We start from the raw sequence: 22,217 nt of genomic DNA on the forward strand, positions 1-22,217 counted from the left end.
CAGTGGTGGTCTGTTGTTGTCGTACCGGTCATTACCCTGCCGCTCTGGGCTTGGTCGCTGATTCTGATTCCAATTACGATTACCGTCGTTGTAATTGCTATGCCACTGACCTCGCGCATTTTTCCAGCGGTTGGTCCCTGGCAGTCCGGAATCATACCGGTCGTCAAACCGACGCTTTTTATTATGAGACGGTTGACCATACCCGTTTTGATTTCTGCCGTTATTACAATTTTACGAATGCTCTTGCCTCTTGTTACCACCCTCACCATTTCCATGGTTGTGGTTTTGGGCATTATTATTTCTGTCATGTTTACATCCTGATCCATTATTCCGCGAGTGATCACACGCTGCTTTTGCGTCTTCCTGGATTAAGTCTATTGAATCTAGAACAGACAGGAAATGTTCCATGTCGCTTTCTGGTACGTGTATTAATTTCTCTTTGATATGAAGGGGTAAATGTGATTTTAGGAGTCTTATTATGTCTCTTGGTGAGATAGGCTCGTCCCAGTAACGCGTTTTGTTTATGTACTTCTCGAAATACCGTCTCAGATTCCCAAGACGGGGTGAGTACGGTTCGGGATTGTATACTTCTTTTCTTAGCCGCTCTTGTATACAAGGCGACCAGTATTTCGACAAAAACGCCCTTTCGAACTGTTCATATGTCATGCAGCTGTCTGCTACTTCCGTAGCCCACAATGCTGCATCACCCTGAATGTATGACATTACATATTGAATTTTCTGTGCTTCGTTCCACACACTAGGCAAGATATTTTTAAAGCTTTTTATGAATACTACTGGGTGTACTGACTTCCGTTCAGTAGTAAACGTTTGAAATTGCCTATTTTTTATCAAACTTTCTTCAACTAATATTTTTGGACTGTACTGGTTTGTTCCTGGGACACTGGCTGTGTGCTCCGAACAGAAGCTACAGCTCTTCGCATTATCGTCTAAAGATTCACCATTGTTGCGTCGCGTATAAGTTTGTGCGTTGCCAAAAACATTGGCTGTTGGCGACATAGTTTCGTGTTCAAGATGTTTGCTACTTTGTGCTAAACCCTTTTCCAAGTCGGATATCCGTTTGTTAATATTCACTTGCCACTACGGAATATCCTCACTGAGTATTTGTTTGATGGTTTGCACGTCGTTCTGTACCTGACTATTTATTGCGGTACTGAACGAGTCGGAATCTCTATCTGCCATAGCTGCTTGTACCTTAGAATTAATAGTTTTGTCGATCTCACTCTCCTTCACTTCTAGCCATGAGTTGAATTCAGTTTCAATTTTAGTTGCTTGTTCGTTCCACTTCTGCTCTACAAGCTGTGTGGAATCTACTTCTAGCTTTTCTAATCGGTTGGCTAAGACACCTATTTCATCTACCATGTTAGTGTTTGCTACTTGCAGGTTCTTGACCTGTTCAATCAACTCCTGCACGGCCTTAGGTATCGACTCATAATTCTGTTTCATACAGGCAATCTCTTTTTTCATACTTTCTAACGATTGCACAAGTTGCTGGTCCCGCTCAGCTTGCTGGCGATCTCTCTCAGCTTGCTGGCGATCCCTCTCAGCTTGCTGTTGCGCAAATTTTGCCTGGTAATCCAGCACGCGCTCTAATATCGCCTGAAGTGAATACCCACCAGGCAGATTACCACTCTCTGGTTCCTGCTTTTCTGGAGGTGGTGCTATTTCTTTATCTATCTCTCCTTGAGCACTGGTGGGCGGTGGCATCACTTCCTGTGCCCCTGCCCCCACATTTTCGCATGGTATATCCTCAAAGAGAGTACTTGTACTGCTTAATGCACCCGTTTCTACATTTCCTGCACTAACTAATGGCTGTTCCTCAGTATCCATATTGCTCGGACGTTGACTACGCAATTTAACCATATTCATAAATTACCTACTCGAACACAAGACCTGACAGTTTTTTCACTTGCACACAAAATATGTTAGTTTATCTACAATACACTGCACACTAAAAATTACTATCTACAATCAACTTTGTCCTGTCATAAACACTAACATCAAACTACACACCACTAGCGATATGAGATCACTTCACTGGAGTTAAGCTTCTACAAACAGGACAACTACACTGTAGTCTTACCTTTTATTTATCTGATCTCGGGGTTCGGCTGCCCCCGGATTATGTAGTCGTTACAGTTTCTCAGTACTATCAGGATCGTTTCCTCTAACTTGCTTGCAGTGGTGCGGTTTTTCATGAAAAATTTTTGTACATTCATTAATACATAGCATTAATCATGATACACATACATACATTTATCACTATATACATACATATATATAACAATAAACACTGAAAGAAAGTACATAAAATATTCTTGTTTTCGTGGCCACTGCAAATTCGGGCCCCGCGTTTATGGGCGACAATTTCGCGTTTTTGGTCGTAAATATATATATATATATATATATATATATATATATATATATAAAATGAATTGCTTGGCATGCGTTGAATGACCAAATACACATGCCAAGCAATTCATTATTTACACTAATAGATAAAATAATAGAATAACGTTCGCAAAAAGTATTAATATAATAATACCGTCTAATACCGTCCAATGTAATAATAATAGAACCCAACACCTTTACACTCACTCATCCATGACCCCTTCCCAGAATACTGAAACGAAAAGTCAAAACAGCTGTCACCAAGGTTTTCAGCCACTCGCTAACAGCTAGGCACCCGCCAACCCCCCCCCCCCCCCCAAAAAAAAAAAATGTCGACTCCATCCCCCTCTCTCTCTAACTGATACACACACACACACACACACACACACACACACACACACGGTATAAACATCATAAGTATAGAACTTTTACTACTTTAAGCGTCTCATTTCCTAATCTAGTACACTCAGCATCGCCCTATTTAATTCGACTACATTCCATTATTCTCGTTTTGCTTTTGTTGATGTTCTCCTTTCAAGACACTGTCCATTCCGTTCAGCTGCTCTTCCAAGTCCTTTGCTGTCTCTGACACAATTAAAATGTCACCGGCGAACCTCAAAGTTTTTATTTCTTCTCCCTGGATTTTAACACCTACTCCAAATTTTTCTTTTGTTTCCTTTAATGCTTGCTCAATATACAGATTGAATAACATCGGGGAGAGGCTACAACCCTGTCACTTCCTTCCCAACCACTGCTTCCCTTTCATGCCCCTCGACTCTTGTAACAGCCATCTTGTTTCTTTACAACTTGTAAATAGCCTTTCGCTACCTGTATTTTACCCCCTGCCACCTTCAGAATTTGAAAGAGAGTCAACATTGTCAAAAGATTTCTCTAAGTCTACAAATGCTAGAAAAGTAGGTTTGCCTTTCCTTAATCTATTTTCTAAGATAAGTCGTAGGGTCAGTATTGCCTCACGTCTTTCAACATTTCTACAGAATCCAAACTGATTTTCCCCGAGGTTGGCTTCTACCAATGTTTCCATTCGTCTGTAAAGAATTCGCGTTAGTATTTTGCAGCCGTGGCTTATTAAACTAATAGTTCGGTAATTTTCACATCTGTCATCGCCTGCTTTCTTTGGGATTGGAATTATTATATAGACCAGAAGGATTAGACATTGTACTTGCACTCATAACGGCTTGATAGAAAAGACAAGAGTTTGGGGGGGGGGGAGGGGGGTTCAATGTCAATGTCTTCTTACCACATGGCAAATATCGAAGATGGCATACAGTCCAACAGGCTGCTACAGTGCCCCAGCCTGGAACTATCTGGTCAAGCAGTATGAATGGAGGTTGGATATAACGGTGAAAATTGTATTCACGATGACAGCAATAAAGGAACTTGCTAACGAGTGGTCATGCATCAAGCGAAAAGCCCTACACACTCATACTCTGGAGACACAAATAACAGCACTGAGTCCATTGGAACATGTCAATCCACTGCAGAATCATTTTACGACAAGCTGCTAGAACCGAGGATAACATCAGCTCTTATTAACTTGGGATTTGCAGGTCTACATGTGCAGGAGTGCCTGTTTATGCCCCCAATAACAAAGTGAATGCAAATGGTTGTGGATGATGTGATTCTTTATGCTTCTAACAAGACACAACGTACGGTCGCCGTATTGTCGGTGAAACTCTGTGGGTGTCCCCCTCTGCTATCTCTTATCCTACCGCCATGTCATTGACTTCTTCTGTCGAGGAGAGGTTAGCCTAGATTAATCTGGACTAAGTGACCCTACAGTACCGATTATATCCTACTTTTCGAGACAAATAATATCGAAGTATCATTCCTCACTCGTTGCAGTATCAAATAGTCATTCACTGGAAGCTTATCACATGTAATTAATGGTATCCTAGCCAGTTAATCAAACATATAACCAATACTGGTATTTCTCTAACCAATCAAATAACATATCAGTAATCAGTCAGTAAGCGTTTGAGTAATCACGGCACACTAGGGATACCGTTAAACCTTTCATCTTCCCCCATACCAGGTCACCGAGTTTAGCACTGTATTCCTCACAGCTCGAACAGCAAAACAAAGAAAAAAACAACTACAAACAACATACAATAATGGGAATGTTGATACTCCATTCATGTGTTTCACTATCTAGATGGACACTCCAACTTCTGTGGACAGGACTAGGTGATACTACCATGTTAAACAGTTTGAGTTTGTTGATAGGTTTTCTGTTCTCCAGGGGTATGCACCTAGCATGGTGTGACTGGCGATAACAGAGACCCCAAGCTGTTCACAGTATTCCCTTCCAACTTGTTTCATACTACGATCCACCTACCTTATGATCAAGTTACCCTGTGTCATCTTGCTATCACACAGACACCCACACGCCTCACAAGTACTCTGAACACTACATTGCTTCAAGTACGTCGTACTGACCATACCCACATTCTAAGTACTCCGTATGTCTCAGACTTGTAGCCATGTTTTCATCAGTTTTGTACGTGTTATGTCTGTTGTTGGATGGTAGTGGGAAATGGGCATCTGGGTTATCAGAATATTTTTGACAGAAATTCAGAACCAGGAAGTTTGCAGCTTCAAAACTGGATTTTTGTTGGCTCCAAAACTATTCTCTAAGGACACAGATGTGTTGCACTCTGCGGAGAGAGAAGGCTTCCAACGCCAGACAGTGGGCATATTGGCAGAAAACAGGAAGGAGCTGGGAAACACGCCCAGTGAGGGGGAGAGCTGGCACGTGACCACTTTCAGCCCTTCCATTGGCTGTTCGAGGGGCACTATTCACGTACCTTGGTCAGCATTGCCTTTGGAATAGTGTCCTCTGTCAGCGGTAGCCTCTGTGGCAAAGCTACCTACACGTGTAGGTGCGCATCGTGTAACATCCGGTACTCCGCCAGTCCTTAGCCAGAAAGCAAAGTCCTAAACAATGAAATGTAACAAAATAAAATTTGGAAAAAATGATTACCCATTCCTTGCATTAATCCCTCTGTCTGACTGCGCACCACGCACATTCCTTCCCCCTTCTGTATGAACCCAGTTATTGGTATTAATTTTAATTTAGCAAGTACAAAGGCAGAAAACAAGTTAAGGATTCCCTTGGAGGATTGGAGGACATTTAGTATAGGGACTTAATGTAGAGGACATAACAGTGAATTTGAAAGAATCCTTTAAGCGAATCCAAAACTGCCAAGGGCTGCAAAAGTTATCAGTTTTAGTTTTCATATGACTTGATTGAATTTTGTCAGTTTGAGAAGATAGAAGGAGCGATCTGTTTTACTTGGTATAAACATTTTAAAACCGAGAGCACATAAATATTTCTTTATTTAAACAACCAGATTTGAAAGTTTTTGCTGTCATCTTAAACTCTTATAAAAATCTCGTTGTTACTAAACGTGTTCGTTTTAAGCTGGACCTCACGCCAAGTTGCCATGTAGATACTTGTCCATTGTGGTGTCACTGCCAGACACCACACTTGTTAGGTGGTAGCCTTTAAATCGGCCGCGGTCCGTTAGTGTACGTCGGACTCGCGTGTCGCCACTATCAGTGATTGCAGACCGAGCGCCGCCACACGGCAGGTCTAGTCTAGAGAGACTCCCTAGCACTCGCCCCAGTTTTACAGCCGACTTTGCTAGCGCTGGTTCACAGTCTACATACGCTCTCATTTTCAGAGACGACACTTTAGCATAGCCTTCAGCTACGTCATTTGCTACGACCTAGCAAGGCGCCATGTTCAGTTACTATAATTACTTCAAGAATGTATTCTGAAAAGATAATATTGTGAATCATGTACCGTCAAGAGCGACGTTCATCATTAATGGATTAAAGTTAAGTATCAAACTAACTACGTCCGCTTTCTGAATTCTCATTCCTTGTCATGTTCCAGACTTCACGTCAGTAAGCTAAAACGCGTGCATTTCGGCCTCCATTCGTAACACGGTGTTGGCTCTTCTGCTAACACAACATCCATACACGCCGTTTAAGGTGTATTTTCAACGTTTAGAATATATCCAGCTTATGTAAACAGATACGCTACTGTGTACTGTGTTTTTGTGACGTAACAATCATCTGCGAGTGATATGTAGACCGAAGTGCCAAAGGAACTGGTATAGGCATGTGTATTCAAATACAGAGGTATATAAACAGGCAGAACACGGCGCTGCGGTCGGCAACGCCTGTTGTTGGATCAGTTAGTGCTGCTACAATGGCAGGTTATCAAGATTTAAGCGAGTCTGAACGTGGTGTTACAGTCGGCCCACGAGCGATGGGACACAGCATCTCCGAGGTATGGATGAAGTGGGAATTTTCCCGTACGACCATTTCACGAGTATACCGTGAATATAAGGAATCCGGTAAAACATCAAATATGCGACAACGCTGCGGCCGGAAAAAGATCTTGCAAGAACGGGACCGATGACGACTGAAGGGAATCGTTCAACGTCACAGAAGTGCAATCTTTCCGCAAATTGCTGCAGATTTCAATTCCGGGGCATCAGCAAGTGTCAGTGTGCAAGCCGTTCAACGAAACATCATTGATATGGACTTTCGGACCCGTAGGAAAGCCGGCCGCTGTGGCCGAGCGGTTCTAGGCGCTTCAGTCCGGAACCGCGCTGCTGCTGCGGTCGCAGGTTCGAATCCTGCCTCGAGCATGGATGTGTGTGATGTCCTTAGGTTAGTTAGGTTTAAGTAGTTCTAAGTTCTAGGGGACTGATGACCTCAGATGTTGTCCCATAGTGCTCAGAGGCATTTTTGAACCCGAAGGAAGACTAGTGTAACCTTGATGACTGCACGACACTAAGCTTTACGCCTCGCCTGGACCCGTCAACGCCGACATTTGACTGTTGATGACTGGAAACATGTCTCCTTGTCGGACGAGTCTCGTTTCAAATTGTATCGAGTGGATGGATGTATACGGGAATGGAGACAACCCCATGAAGCCATGGACTCTGTATGTCAGCAACGGGCTATTCAAGCTGATGGAGGCTCTGTAATGGTGTGGGACGTGTGGAGTTGGAGTGATAGGGACCAATGGCGCGTCTAGATACGACTCTGACAGGTGACACGTACGTAAGCATTCTGTCTGATCACCTGCATCCATTCATATCCGTTGCACATTCCGACGGACTTGGGCAATTCCAGCAGGTCAATGCGACACCCCACACGTCCACAATTGCTACAGAGTGCCTTGAGAAACACTCTTCTGAGTTTAAACACTTCCGCTGGCCACCAAACTCCCCCGACATGAACATTATTGAGCACATTTGGGATGCTGTTCAACGTGATGTTCAGAAGAGATCTCCACCACCTCGTACTCTTACGGATTTATGGACAGCGGTGCAGGATTCGTGGTGTTAATTCCTTCCAGCACTACTTCAGACATCAGTCGAGTCCATGCCCCCCTCATTTTGCTGCCCTTCTGCGTGCTCGTGGGGGCCTGGACGATATTAGGCCGGTGTACCAGTTTCTTTCACTCTTCATTGTGTAAGGACATTTGCACAACCTGTTTATGTTTTGAATATTTCTTCAAATAACAGAATTCACTACGCTACTGGCCATTAAAATTGCTACACCACGAAGGAGACGTGATACAGACGCGAAATTTAACCGACAGGAAGAAGATGCCGTGATATGCAAATGTTTAGCTTTTCAGAGCATTCACACAAGATTGGCGCCGGTGGCGACACCTACAACGTGCTGACATGAGGAAAGTTTCCAACCGATTTCTCATACACAAACAGCAGTTGAGCGGCGATGCCTGGTGAAACGCTGTTGTGATGCCTCGTGTAAGGAAGAGAGATGCGTACCATCACTGTTAGCAGAATATGGAATCGATGGGTTCAGGAGGGTAATACGGAACGCCGTGCTGGATCCCAACGGCGTCGTATCACTAGCAGTCGAGATGACAGGCATCTTATCCGCATGGCTGTAACGGACCGTGCAGCCACGTCTCGATCCCTGAACCAACAGAAGGGGACGTTTGCAAGACAACAACCATCTGCACGAACAGTTCGACGACGTTTGCAACAGTTTGGACTATCAGCTCGGAGACTACGGCTGCGGTTACCCTTGACGCTGCATCACAGACAGGAGTGCCTGCGATGGTGTACTCAACGACGAACCTGGGTGCAGGAATAGCAAAACGTCATTTTTTCGGATGAATCCAGGTTCTGTTTACAGCATCATGATGGTCGCAACCGTGTTTGGCGACATCGCGGTGAACGCACTTGGGAAGCGTGTATTCGTCACCGCCATACTGGCGTATCACCCCGCGTGATGGTATGGGGTGCCACTGGTTACACGTCTCGGTCACCTCTTGTTCGCACTGACGGCAGTTTGAACAGTGGGCGTTACATTTCAGATGTGTTACGACCCGTGGCTCTACCCTTTATTCGATCCCTGGTAAACCCTACGTTTCAGTAGGATATGGCTCGACTGCCTGTTGCAGGTCCTGTACGGGCCTTTCTGGATACAGAAAATGATCGACTGCTGCCCTGGCCAGCACATTCTCCAGATCTCTCACCAATTGAAAACGTCTGGTCAAACGGTGGCCGAGCAACTGGCTCGTAACAGTACGCCAGCCACTACTCTCGATGAACTGTGGTATCGTGTTGAAGCTGCATGGGCAGCTGTACCTGTACACGCCATCCAAGCTCTGTTTGACTCAATTCCCAGGCGTATGAAGGCCGTTATTGCGGCCAGAGATGGTTGTTCTGGGTACTGATTTGTCAGGATCTATGCACCCAAATTGCGCGAAAATGTAATCACATGTCAGTTCGGGTATAATATATTTGTCCAATGAATAGTCGTTTATCATCTGCATTTCTTCTTGGTGTAGCGATTTTAATGGCCAGTAGTGTAATTTTCATACTAAAGAAGTTTGGCTTTGTAAATAAGATAAAAAGAGAGAAAGCAGCTCTTTGTTTTGGTTTGTTCTTTTGATGCGTTGCCATCCGAGCGAAGATGGTGCCAGAATGGCGACGAGGGATGGAGCTGATGGGGCAGTGCGAGGACAGGCCAAGGGCGTCAGCCGGGCAGCGGCTGGCTGGCTGGCACTTTACAGTATCCGGGCGCAGTGATAGGGAACATTAACAAGACCAACAGTGCTGGGGCCGAAGAATGGTCGCCAGGCGGGATGTACAGGCGTCACAGCAGACTGCAACACTCGGTGACGAGGGCGCATCGGCGGATGTGTATAGGAGGATGTCGATATAAAAGGGGGAAAGAATTACAGGTAACAGTGGCACAAACTACTTTCAGTTTACAGTGAAATATCGAATAGTGGTTGTATCACACTTCAGTTGCAAAAACTCTCTTTTGAACTGACGAATATGTAACACATTACTTTAGTATTTGGATTATGTAAGTTATTAAAAGATCATTAATTGTTTGCTATCCCCATTACTAGGTTTGCATCATACAAAGTTACGTATTCCCTTAATACAAGACATATGAGGCTTTCAGCATTTCAGTCACAAAACCAACGGTTGCATTTGCATAGCCGACCTCTGTAGCCGAACGGTTCTAGGCGCTTCAGTCCGGAACCGCGCTGCTGCTACTGTCGCAGGTTCGAATCCTGCCTCGGGCATGGATGAGTGTGATACCTTAGGTTAGTTAGGTTTAAGTAGTTCTATGTCTAGGGGACTGATGACCTCAGATGTTAAGTCCCATAGTGTAACTTCTTGACAGATTAAAACTGTTTGCCGTACCGATACTCGAACTCGGGACCTTCGCCTTTCGCAGGCGAGTGCTCTACCAACTGAGCCACCCAAGCACGACTCACGACCCGTCCTCACAGCTTCAATTCTGCCAGTACCTCGCCTCCTACCTTCCAAACTTCACAGAAGCTCTTCTGCGAACGTTGCAGAACTGTCACTCCCGGGAGTGCTAGTTCTGCAAGGTTCATAGAAGAGCTTCTGGGAAGTCACGCGAAGAAGTTAGTTAATCACTTAGGGAAGAAATTAAAAATGACGTTCAATCAATAATTAACAGTTTTGCAACTAGATTAAGTGACCTTGAAACAGAAGGCGAAAACTTGAAAACAAGTCCGTGTAATGACAAGGACGAATTGTTAGCTAAAATCAACATTGTAGTTCCGACTGCGATAGTTACACAGGTAAAAGAACAGGACGAACATCTTAACACAACCGTAAAATAAGTTAGCGAACTGATGGAAACTTTGACAAGAACGAAAAGAACAGTGAAGCACAGCTAAAGAAAAAGTTGATGACCTAACAATGAAAATGGCAAATTTGTCAACGAATGCAGACAGAGATTCAAAGGACACAATGCCAGTACAATTTTCTAACAAGGCAGAGTATCAGTCTTTAACAATTTTAAAGAAAATCAATCGAAAATTAATCGGGAAAATAATACTATTAATGAGAAAGTCGAACGTCTTGAAAGAAAGCTTAACTGCGACGACGAAAAAGACGAATTTGATCGTGTTCATTCATATTCAGAGAATTTTGGTGACCATAGAGAACAGATCCACATATCCAGACACTATAATGAATCGCCGATGTCTTGCAATCAGTGATGAATACAGCCACTTTCCCCCGGTAGGGAGGGGTGATATATAGCTTGACCAGGGGGGAGGGGGGCGGGGAGAGGACAAAGTTATAGGCTTAAAATGTAAGTGATAGCGTTCTAAAGACGTAGCAGCGCTATTAATATTTAAAATTTTTCATGAATAGCTAATATATAATCAAGTAATATGTAGGTTAGGTACTAAGCTGTTAGGCTAAGCCTAAGTTGATTATATTAAATAATAAAATAATTTTATTGCATGCAAAAAATCTCACATTTACATCAAACTAATACGTCGAGGCTTTTTTACAGCATATCTCTTGATGACGTCATCAATAAAACGTTGTTTGCTCGTCGTCTCCTTCAGTTGAAATCTTCACACAAGCTTGGAGCGCTTCCTGACCCATCCTCTTCCTTAATTTTGTTATCACCCTGTTCATTGAGCTAAATGACCTTTCCACATTGCAAGTCGAAACGGGAATGCACAGTACACATTCAGCGAGTGTCCGTAGTGCTTCGTAGCCGATGTCGGCTCTCAGAATGAAAGAAGCAACATCAGAAGACGTATCGTCTAATTTATTACTAACAACGTACCTAAAAGAATGCAAGTCTGCAATAACAGCGTCGACGTTTGTAAGTCCCAAAATCAAGCACAGTTCTTTACAATAATTGTCACTAAACTCGAGAAATTTTTTAAAACTTTCAAAATAAGCACTTAGTTCTATCACTTGTATTGCCTTCTCATCAAACCGTTGTCCAATTTCATCAATCATACTTTTAACAAATTTCCTTGCGCTTTTCATAGCTTGAATCTGCTCTTCTACGTTCGTGAATAGCACATCTTTAACTTCTGTTTCGCCCTCTAACAGTTTTTTAATTTTAGAGTTTCATTTTCTGCACTATGTCCATCGCAGTCACGAAGTCTTAAATGTTTCAGAGTTCCAGAAACAAGTAGAGGGATTTGCGAAATTTTAAGTGATTGTCTCTGAAAAACTTTACATAAGTTTGAGACTGCATTTAACGTATCGTCAAAAATCACTAAACCTACAATGAAATTGGAATTCATAATTTCTAACAAGATTCCTCCAGCTAAACTTGTTAAATCCGCGCCATCTTTGTGTATATGTTCACATGCCATTTAATGTACTTGTAGGTCAGGAAAATAGCATGAACTGTGCGATAGGCATTTAGCCATTGGATGTCAACAGCTTTGGGTATTTTTAAAACAGGTTGCTCTAAAGCACACTGAATTTCATGTAAAACATTTTCTCGTTTGGAAGAACCATGAAAAAGTTTGTAAATGTCTTTAACAACATGTAATGTGCGTTTTATAATGGGGTGTTTATTCCTAGAGTTAGTGGCAGCAATTGACAAAACGTGCTCTACAGTGAATGTATGGCAGCTTATAGCCCTTCCTCTCTGACAACCGAGCGCGGACTCCTGAGATAGAACCACTAAAATTAGCGGCACCGTTGAAAGAACAAGATAATAAACTGTCGTAAGAAGTTTTCTTTTCTTTAGTTCAGTGTCAATTGCTGTAAATATGGATTCAGCTGAAGTGCTTTTCAACTCAACGAGACATAAAAACCTTTCCTTCACTTCAAACGATGGAGACGGTGCAACATATCGAACTACTAAAGACAGTTCACTTTGGTTGGAAACATTTGTAGATTCGTCTGCCATTAATGAAAAACATTTGTCATGGAGAAGCGTTTCATCTTGAAAGTCTAAACACTCTCCTATACAAGTCAACAATTCTGACGCAGTATACTTACTAAGATATGTGGACCTTTCGCTCTGAAATTTTAACCACTTTTCAAGATTAATGTCGCTTTTCAGTACTACCTTACGAATTAGAGGTTTATATTTTGTTGTGTGGGGTATTTCTTCCTTACTAAGTAAATACAGACTTCGAATTAACGATGACAATGCTTGGCGGTTTAAAGCGTTTTCATTTTCATTTTGTTTAAATATCTGTGTATGAATTGGAGCGTTTAATCCCTGTAATCTACAATTTTCAAGTACAACGTCCCTTGTATGTTTTTCTGAGTTGGTGTGCTTTTCTAGTTTGCCCGTGCTTCCGGTAGCTTTTCTAAATTTAGTGAAATGTACAGAAATGAACACTCCTCCTTTTTTCTGAAGAGCTTCGATATGGTTTTTTTAATGAATTTCGCACAATTTGCAGAAAGCCCCACCCCACTCGTGATCAAAGTACAACCAATTGTACTTACACTCCCATTTTTGCTGATACTTAATCTCGCGTTGAATACTTTGTTTAGAATAGCAATTTACGTATGGGCCAGAAATAACACATTTATCGTTGGAAAACTGTGAAAGGGAAACTGAAGACTTGGTAGACCTACGCAATTCATCGTGACAATCACTAGCACTTCCTTCAGTAAACTCACACACGTCTTTGTCTTTTGCAATACACTGTCTTTTATTAGAAAAGAAAGAAATTAAAGTTTGTTGTTTCGACACTAACACTTCTTTTTATGTTATAAACTGACGAAGACTGCACGTAGTACACTACATAATCACATCACACTTCCACAGTAACCTGTTGACTGACTGTTACAACCTTACAACAGTTCCAACAATGTATTGAGTTTTTACACAACAATAAAAGCTTAGATTATAGGTTATACTGGTAGAGCAGCGTTGCCAAACGTCCCACTCATGGTGGAATGTACCACTTCTTTGGGCAAAAATTGTGTGTCCCCATTGACACTGCGAAAATCATTGTCAAGTGTACACAAATATTTGGTTTGAGCCTTGGACTCATCGATTAGGAAAAATCTATATGGCTATTAAATCTTGGAAATATTACCAGTAATACAATAAAAAATTAAAACAATGTTTTATAATGTCAGATGGTACTTCCAATACCGTAGCAATACCTGGGGACGTGTTTTGCGACATCAGGTTTACTCTAAGGGCAAATAAAGTATAGATACGAGTGGCGGATAAGAATAAAGTTCGCAGCGAGGGTGGGCTGCATAGCTAAGGGATTAGCTTACACGTTAGGCTGATTGGAGGTGCGGTGAGGGAAGACATGAGAGTAAAAAGGCTGACTTTTCCACAATTGGCGTTGCCAACACACCTTGCAACGCTTAGCTTTACCGCACACTTATTATACAGCAACTGCTAATTTGTTGGTGTTGGCAATAATAACAATAATAATAATAATAAAAACAGAACAATCGACGCTAAGTGTTCCAAACCGAACCGATAAGTAACGAAATCAAACTACAGGGACCCAGCCGCCAACTATTGTGTTACACATTCATTTTGCTTGTAAAAACTGCATGTCATCACGACTTCTCCATAGTTGACTCCAAACTTCGTTAGCAACAGCAGCTGGCGTAGTTAAATTTTGTCACAACGGTACAAGTTAACAGACCAGGTGATAATTTTTATGTTTTACAACAACTATAGATATGAATTTCTCGGGGGGGGGGGGGGGGGGAGACTTTCCAATTTCTGGGGGCGACTTCTCCCCCCAGACCACCCCCTGAATTCATCACTGCTTGCAATAGAGAGCAGTCTGGTTCACACAGAAATGGCAACTTCTATTACAAACACTTTTTGACAGTACGTAAATTCAAAGTTTTTAGGAATTACAGTAACGAAATTCACCCCAAGCTTGAATTGGTCAGTTCCTATATTCTTTTCCATCAAAGACTTTGAAGCGAAATACTTTGAAGACATGGTACGCAGAAATCAGTACTTATCAAACACATACAGTCCGTCGGAATTAATTCGCATTTGTTTAATTCTGCAGTTGCCGCAGCGCCTGTCCCTTGCATCGTAAATCGGAATATTACAGGTACCGCAACATCGTACAAAGTCTCTACACTAGCTCCTGGACTTACAAAAAGAAGCGAGCAGAGGACTTCAGTTTGTACATGTAGAGAGAGAAGATTTAATAAAATATTTTTGTTACTCAACTAAAACGCGACTACAACTGACATTTTATGTTTGCTTGTAGTAATATTTTTCTATTATGCTGCTGACAGATCATGAACGCAGTGCAAGTTTTATTGGCAAAAAGATTTTTCATGTGGTACAATTACAGTTTGACAAATTGCAGTTTTTTCCTTTACTTGTACTGTGAAACCGTGTTTCTTGCCGCATTTCATAATTCTAGGTCAACAGGACGTGTCCTACAGGTTTTTATGAGTGGGTTCACGAGTATCAAAATATTTTATGGTATTGTCTTATAACGCTAAAGTTTTTCACCACCAAGTTACGATAAATCTCAGTATGTGATAGAAATTTCAACTCGATGCGTCTACCCATTCCTAAGCAAAGTGGTTTTAACATTTCGACGGCAGTCGGATAACAGTTGGCAAAAATGATATTTTTTTCGTGTGATATAATAACAAATTAACAATATTTAACTTTGCAATACGCAATATTTACAAAGGGGCAAGAGAAATCGTGACTAAACACTGTCAAAATACGAAACATAATCCATGAATAACGAATTACACAAAACAGTTCGCCATACCTTAACATCACAATACTTTTGCCAATGTCCACAGGCTCAGCTTAAGTACACAAAAACACGTTTGGCACACAAAAACAACTTGTCACAGTTCAGGACTAGGCAAATACTACAATGGTAAGGCCAAAATCGAGCTTATGCCACGGATTTTACCTGAGCACACACTGCAATGTTTGCAGATAACATGGCGTACTAATTCAGATCTGTGGCTGATTTCGACTGGCAGTCAGAGGAGACACACAATTGAAAATAAAAGTTAAAGTGCATATATAATTTAAATAACAACAAAGTTTGTGTAAATACACCTTAGAGAAATAAAAGAAAAACCCACTGAGGATGCCATTGCTGTGGTGAAACACGTTTGAATGTTAAAACAAAACAGTATTTTGTGTACTTGCAAATAGGCGGACCGATCCTTAGTTCGTTATTACTTTCTGCTAGCGCGGGTCAGACCTCAAAACTCCAATACGATATGTAATTAGCGATCGCAATTCTCGTGAGGCCGTCCTTCGTACACAAAATAACTGCCTGCTTATGGTAAAATAATGGAAGTCCCTTATATGGCTGCAAAGACGAATTTAAGATAGAGAAAAAAATACTATATGATTTAGTATTCCGCGAACACGAAAGAATCGCGCGATGGTTCACGATGACTGGTTAAGTTCAGACATAAGTAACACTTGAAAGCTACAGCTAGAGTTCGCACTCCTGTACAGCTGTTAGTGCTGACGCCGCTTCGGTAAATGTTCACTGCTTCGAAAGAGTGAGACTGTTTTCCGCTTTCTGCTCGTAATCGTGACTCATGGTCGACCGCGGAGTGGCGCACTACAGCAGCAGGGCACCCCTCCTTCGCCCCCCCCCCCCCACCCTTTCAGCTGGTGGCGGCAGCAGCGTAGCGTAGCGTAATTTAGCGTGGGATTCCGTGAAGTTCACGCCCCATGCCGCGAGTGCAGTTCGCTGCGCACGGCACCAAGCTCACGACGCCTTCTATATATGCCGTGGCGGGCCGGCGGTAGGCATTCAGTCGTCATCAGACGCCACTATCTGTCATTGAAACTTCGAGCCGCTCACCACAGCCAGCCAACATGCCTGACCCTTGCTGCGGAACTGGAGAAAGTAAGTTAACTTTGCCTTGCTGTTTGATACAAATGACGACTAAGTGCCGTTTACATCTGTTGTCAGTGACTGAGAGTGGCTAACATAAATGACTGTCAAGAGTGCTTAATCGTGTAGAGCACTTTTTTATTTTAAAAAAAATGGCTCTGAGCACTATGGGACTTAACTTCTGAGGTCATGAGTCCCCTAGAACTTAGAACTGCTTAAACCTAACTAACCTAAGGACATCATACACATCCATGCCCGAGGCAGGATTCGAACCTGCGGCCTAAGCGGTCGCGCGGTTCCGGACTGTAGCGCCTAGAACCGCTCGGCCACCCCGGCCGGCACTTTTTAATTCCTAGTCCTCTCTGCGTCTTGGTGAAGTCAAAGCGAGGGAGAACTCATCATTGTTCGTCATCTTCTCTGGACAATCTGCGCGCGAATTCAGCTATCCCTAATTCTACTACAGTGGTGTATTCATGCCATCAGATGATGACAGTTTTTTGTGTTGATTCTCCTCACGACGGCATCTGACGTCCAATATATTTTGGGTTCCAGCATTCAGGTGCCATCATCTACATCTGAACTCTTCTTCGATAGGTGCTAGTCGCTTTCCCAGTTATGTCTGAGATTTCGAAAATTTTTTAAAAAATCATTTTGCAGTATCCCACTAATGCGATAAATCTGTCACCATTTGTACTGCCCTACGCTATACACATACAAAGTTCCCTTTTATTCCAGCATGGGTGGTAAAAGTGTTCTCTGAACAATGTTTATAGACGAACTACCGTTTCCTAGCATTTTAACAATAAGTCAAAGCTTGCAATTTTCATTACCTACAACACAGTATAGCGGTAGTCACTCTTTACTATCGCTACATCTTGTGACTCCTAGGTTAGGGACGCATAAAACTTTTTTATTTATCACAATAGACGAAATATTCGTCATGATATAGTCACTCTTTACTATCGCTATATCTTGTGACTCCTAGGTTAGGGACACATAAAACTGTTTTATTTATCACAATTGACGAAGTATTCGTCATCGGCAACTTCTATTTGTAGTTGAAATATTTCTCATATATTGTTCGTTTCGATCACTGCATTATCTTCAGATCTAAATACACTCCTGGAAATTGAAATAAGAACACCGTGAATTCATTGTCCCAGGAAGGGGAAACTTTATTGACACATTCCTGGGGTCAGATACATCACATGATCACACTGACAGAACCACAGGCACATAGACACAGGCAACAGAGCATGCACAATGTCGGCACTAGTACAGTGTATATCCACCTTTCGCAGCAATGCAGGCTGCTATTCTCCCATGGAGACGATCGTAGAGATGCTGAATGTAGTCCTGTGGAACGGCTTGCCATGCCATTTCCACCTGGCGCCTCAGTTGGACCAGCGTTCGTGCTGGACGTGCAGACCGCGTGAGACGACGCTTCATCCAGTCCCAAACATGCTCAATGGGGGACAGATCCGGAGATCTTGCTGGCCAGGGTAGTTGACGTACACCTTCTAGAGCACGTTGGGTGGCACGGGATACATGCGGACGTGCATTGTCCTGTTGGAACAGCAAGTTCCCTTGCCGGTCTAGGAATGGTAAAACGATGGGTTCGATGACGGTTTGGATGTACCGTGCACTATTCAGTGTCCTCTCGACGATCACCAGTGGTGTACGGCCAGTGTAGCAGATCGCTCCCCACACCATGATGCCGGGTGTTGGCCCTGTGTGCCTCGGTCATATGCAGTCCTGATTGTGGCGCTCACCTGCACGGCGCCAAACACGCATACGACCATCATTGGCATCAAGGCAGAAGCGACTCTCATCGCTGAAGACGACACGTCTCCATTCGTCCCTCCATTCACGCCTGTCGCGACACCACTGGAGGCGGGCTGCACGATGTTGGGGCGTGAGCGGTAGACGGCCTAACGGTGTGCGGGACCGTAGCCCAGCTTCATGGAGACGGTTGCGAATGGTCCTCGCCGATACTCCAGGAGCAACAGTGTCCCTAATTTGCTGGGAAGTGGCGGTGCAGTCCCCTACGGCACTGCGTAGGATCCTACGGTCTTGGCGTGCATCCGTGCGTCGCTGCGGTCCGGTCCCAGGTCGACGGGCACGTGCACCTTCCGCCGACCACTGGCGACAACATCGATGTACTGTGGAGACCTCACGCCCCACGGTGTTGAGCAATTCGGCGGTACGTCCACCCGGCCTCCCGCATGCCCACTATACGCCCTCGCTCAAAGTCTGTCAACTGCACATACGGTTCACGTCCACGCTGTCGCGGCATGCTACCAGTGTTAAAGACTGCGATGGAGCTCCGTATGCCACGGCAAACTGGCTGACACTGACGGCGGCGGTGCACAAATGCTGCGCAGCTAGCGCCATTCGACGGCCAACACCGCGGTTCCTGGTGTGTCCGCTGTGCCGTGCGTGTGATCATTGCTTGTACAGCCCTCTCGCAGTGTCCGGAGCAAGTATGGTGGGTCTGACACACCGGTGTCAATGTGTTCTTTTTTCCATTTCCAGGAGTGTAGTTGTATGAGCAACTTTCTTGTCTATTCAAAAACTCGTACACAGTAGACTGGTATGAGTTTCTGACTAGACAAGACGCAACTACTGAGATCTGAAGGTGATCCAGATTGACCGAAACACGCAATTTAATTAAAAAAATGTGCGACTGAAACTGAACAATAAATGGAATTTTTTTTATATTATTTAATGATCAGTCGCAAACATCATGAGGCTGTCCTTTATGGACGAAAAAATTGTGTGCTTACGGATAATTTATAAAAGTCCCAAAGACCATATAACCAACTTTATTTGTAAATAATTACGCCAGCACTTTTATGCTTTAAAAATAAGTACACAAGGCTACTTTCTTTCAAGCGAAGAGCTGCTGCTTTGTGGACTATGATTTGATATTACAATAATTTTATGTACAGTACCACTTCTTAGTAGTGTATAGGACACGTCAAGCAAGCTGCATCTAGCATGACACTCCTATTTTAGAGTGTTAATTTCTTGGAATCAGTTGTAATATGGTCATAAGAGATGATCTTTGTAGGCAGTGACGAAGAAAATAGTCATTTGGTTTATCAGTTTGGCTGTAATCTCGAACGTGTTGCAGGAACTTGTTAATCATGTGATGGCGGTAATATTCATGAGATTACATTTCAGACAGATCGTTAAGGTTATTGTGAATCAGATCGGGTGCTTATTCTGAAATATTGCTGAGGCCGACTGCAGTAATAACGTCGCATTTTTTTTCGGTACTATTAATCAATGTTGTTGCTGCATAGGTAGGTGAACAGTCAAGCTTCAAATTCAGCAACTTTTGATGTTGAGATGGTTGTCTCATATTTCCATGGCTTGATCATCCCAGTGCTTACACACAGTATATTCTTACTGATCTAGTCTTAACTGTCAGTCATTTACCGAAAGTGTGTCTTTATTTTACAAAATTACATGTTAACTTCAGCGACATCTAAATCTCTTGAAGCTCCTGTTTACCAGTGAATATCAAAGTTAGAGAAAAACACGTAAAATTCGCCGAGGTTGTCAGTGTTGTGCCTGTGTTTTCTGAGTACGTCCTGAAGTGGTCTGTTTTTTTTTTTTTTTTTACAGCTTGCCAGGGCTCCAGCTGCAACTGCGGTCCCTCGTGCACCTGCACCAACTGCGCGTCTGGCACCAAGGGCTCTGCCACCTCCAAGTGAATCACTGTTTCCGTAAGTCCAACACGGTGAGCACGAACGCAAAAGGAAACGTTTTCAGCTGCTAGTTCTAATATTAGCGTTAATGCCGAATACATTATTCACATTATCCGAATCACACCATATTTAGTTTGCTTCGGTGGTATACTAACATTTTTATAATTTTTTAAAAGTGACATTGACACTACGTACATGATGAATTTCGTCTTGATATGACTGCCATCGTTGGCATAACCTAACTTATATTATTTTCAAGCCCAAGTAGTGATATCAAATAATCGATACTAGCATAAAAAATACATATCGAAAGGCTTGTTGCAAGAACGCCTTGAGATTTTCTGACTTGATTCAAAAGACATTCACAAAAGATTAGATGCCTCTTTTGCAGACATGAATCAATTAGTTTACTGCAATGATTATGTTCTATCGAGTCTCAGAGTACGTACTGAAATATTTTGCCATATTTCTGCTTCTTTTCTGAAACTCGCTGCACACAGGTGAGGTGTAGAACTTGTGATCCAGGAAGTAGAGACACAAAGCAAAGGACCTCTTTCTGAAGCACAAAAGTTCCATATTATTATATGCTTCTAACATCACTTTTCCAATCTCACCATTGGTGGTCCCGAGATTAGGTACAAACCTTTATTACAACCACGTAGCCTTGTTCGTTCACCCTCTCAATCGTAAAGTTTCAAACACTGTCAAATGCAAACGAGCACACGTCTTTCCACTCAGAAATATGTTCAGCTTTCGATACAAGCGACAGCTTCTTGATTAAAGATGTGAACTTTGAAGTACATTAGATACGTTACATCTTGTTACCAAATAGCTGTAAAAGTTCTTGTGCGTCATGCACCTTACTGCCTACTCTAGAGCGCTATTTCAGTGTTTGGAATTATCAGACAGGTCGGACAATAGACATTTTATGAATCTCGAGATGCACTGCTGCATTGTAACAGGTCGGTGCAGCCCATATGAAAGTATAACAGAAATGCTCGGGGAAATTAAAAGGCAGTCCTCGGAAGAAAGACGACATAGTTCCCACGAAACTCTGCTCAGTAGATTTCGCGACTCAGATAATCTGAATTCGAAGAAGACTATGTGACTATTATGCTGTCACCATTGTATATCTCACGTAGGAGTTATGAGAGTAAGATAAGAGAGATGCTGGAATTTCAGAAAATTATCAAGTATTGTCACTAAATAAAAGTGCAGATTTCCAATAGTATACTCTCTACGTTGTTTAAATTGTTGATCCCAAAAAAGTTTGTTTAGACTCACAGCTGCAAATATTTTAAAGGGATATCTCTCTACGCTGTTTCTTGCACTTCTCCGTGGTTAACCACAACACTTCATGGTTATGTTTTCTAAAATGCCCCTAGCTGAAAATCTGAGGCAGCAGATTTCTGCTTTTGCTTTGCTATTGGGTTTCCGAGTGTAAACGTTTGGATAAATGCTTTGTTTGCGATCTGTGTAACCATGTATATGATTTCCTTTTCGAAAGTATTCACTTCGCTCTAACGAATTATTTCTTTTGTTACAGGTGTGACAACCGTGTTGCTGCCTCTCTCTCTATTTAAATTTCACTGCACTATTTAAATGTTTCTTGCTGCATTTATTCATCAAAATAAAATGCTAAAAATCTAAATCTCTGTGTATCTTATTTGGTTCAACTACAGCTCCCAAGCTACGATTTCTTTTGCTATATTACGACTAAGCGAGCAAGTCGATATTCGTCTCCAGATACATGAAAGAGTAAAAGTTCGCTATAGGGCTTCGCAGTACAGCTAACCCACTGCTGCAGGCAAAATTGAAATGTGGAGTGAGGTAGGGAGGAAGAGACAGGTTAAACTGAAAGGTAATCACTCACATATGTCTAGGTGGTTTTTGTGGAAATCCACAGCCCGCAGATGGCA

General features: G+C 42.7%; 1 long non-coding RNA gene across 1 annotated transcript; it reads left to right on the top strand.

Annotated features, from left to right (window-relative positions):
* The first annotated feature begins 16,391 nt into the window (after nucleotides 1–16,391).
* LOC126412756 (uncharacterized) lies at nucleotides 16,392–21,949 on the top strand. The gene is made up of 3 exons (XR_007575336.1): nucleotides 16,392–16,594; nucleotides 20,216–20,330; nucleotides 21,845–21,949. It is a non-coding gene; the product is annotated as an uncharacterized LOC126412756 (long non-coding RNA).
* The last annotated feature ends 268 nt before the right edge of the window (nucleotides 21,950–22,217 follow it).

The sequence above is a fragment of the Schistocerca serialis genome, chromosome 7 (assembly GCF_023864345.2).
Source record: "Schistocerca serialis cubense isolate TAMUIC-IGC-003099 chromosome 7, iqSchSeri2.2, whole genome shotgun sequence".
NCBI lineage: Eukaryota > Metazoa > Arthropoda > Insecta > Orthoptera > Acrididae > Schistocerca > Schistocerca serialis.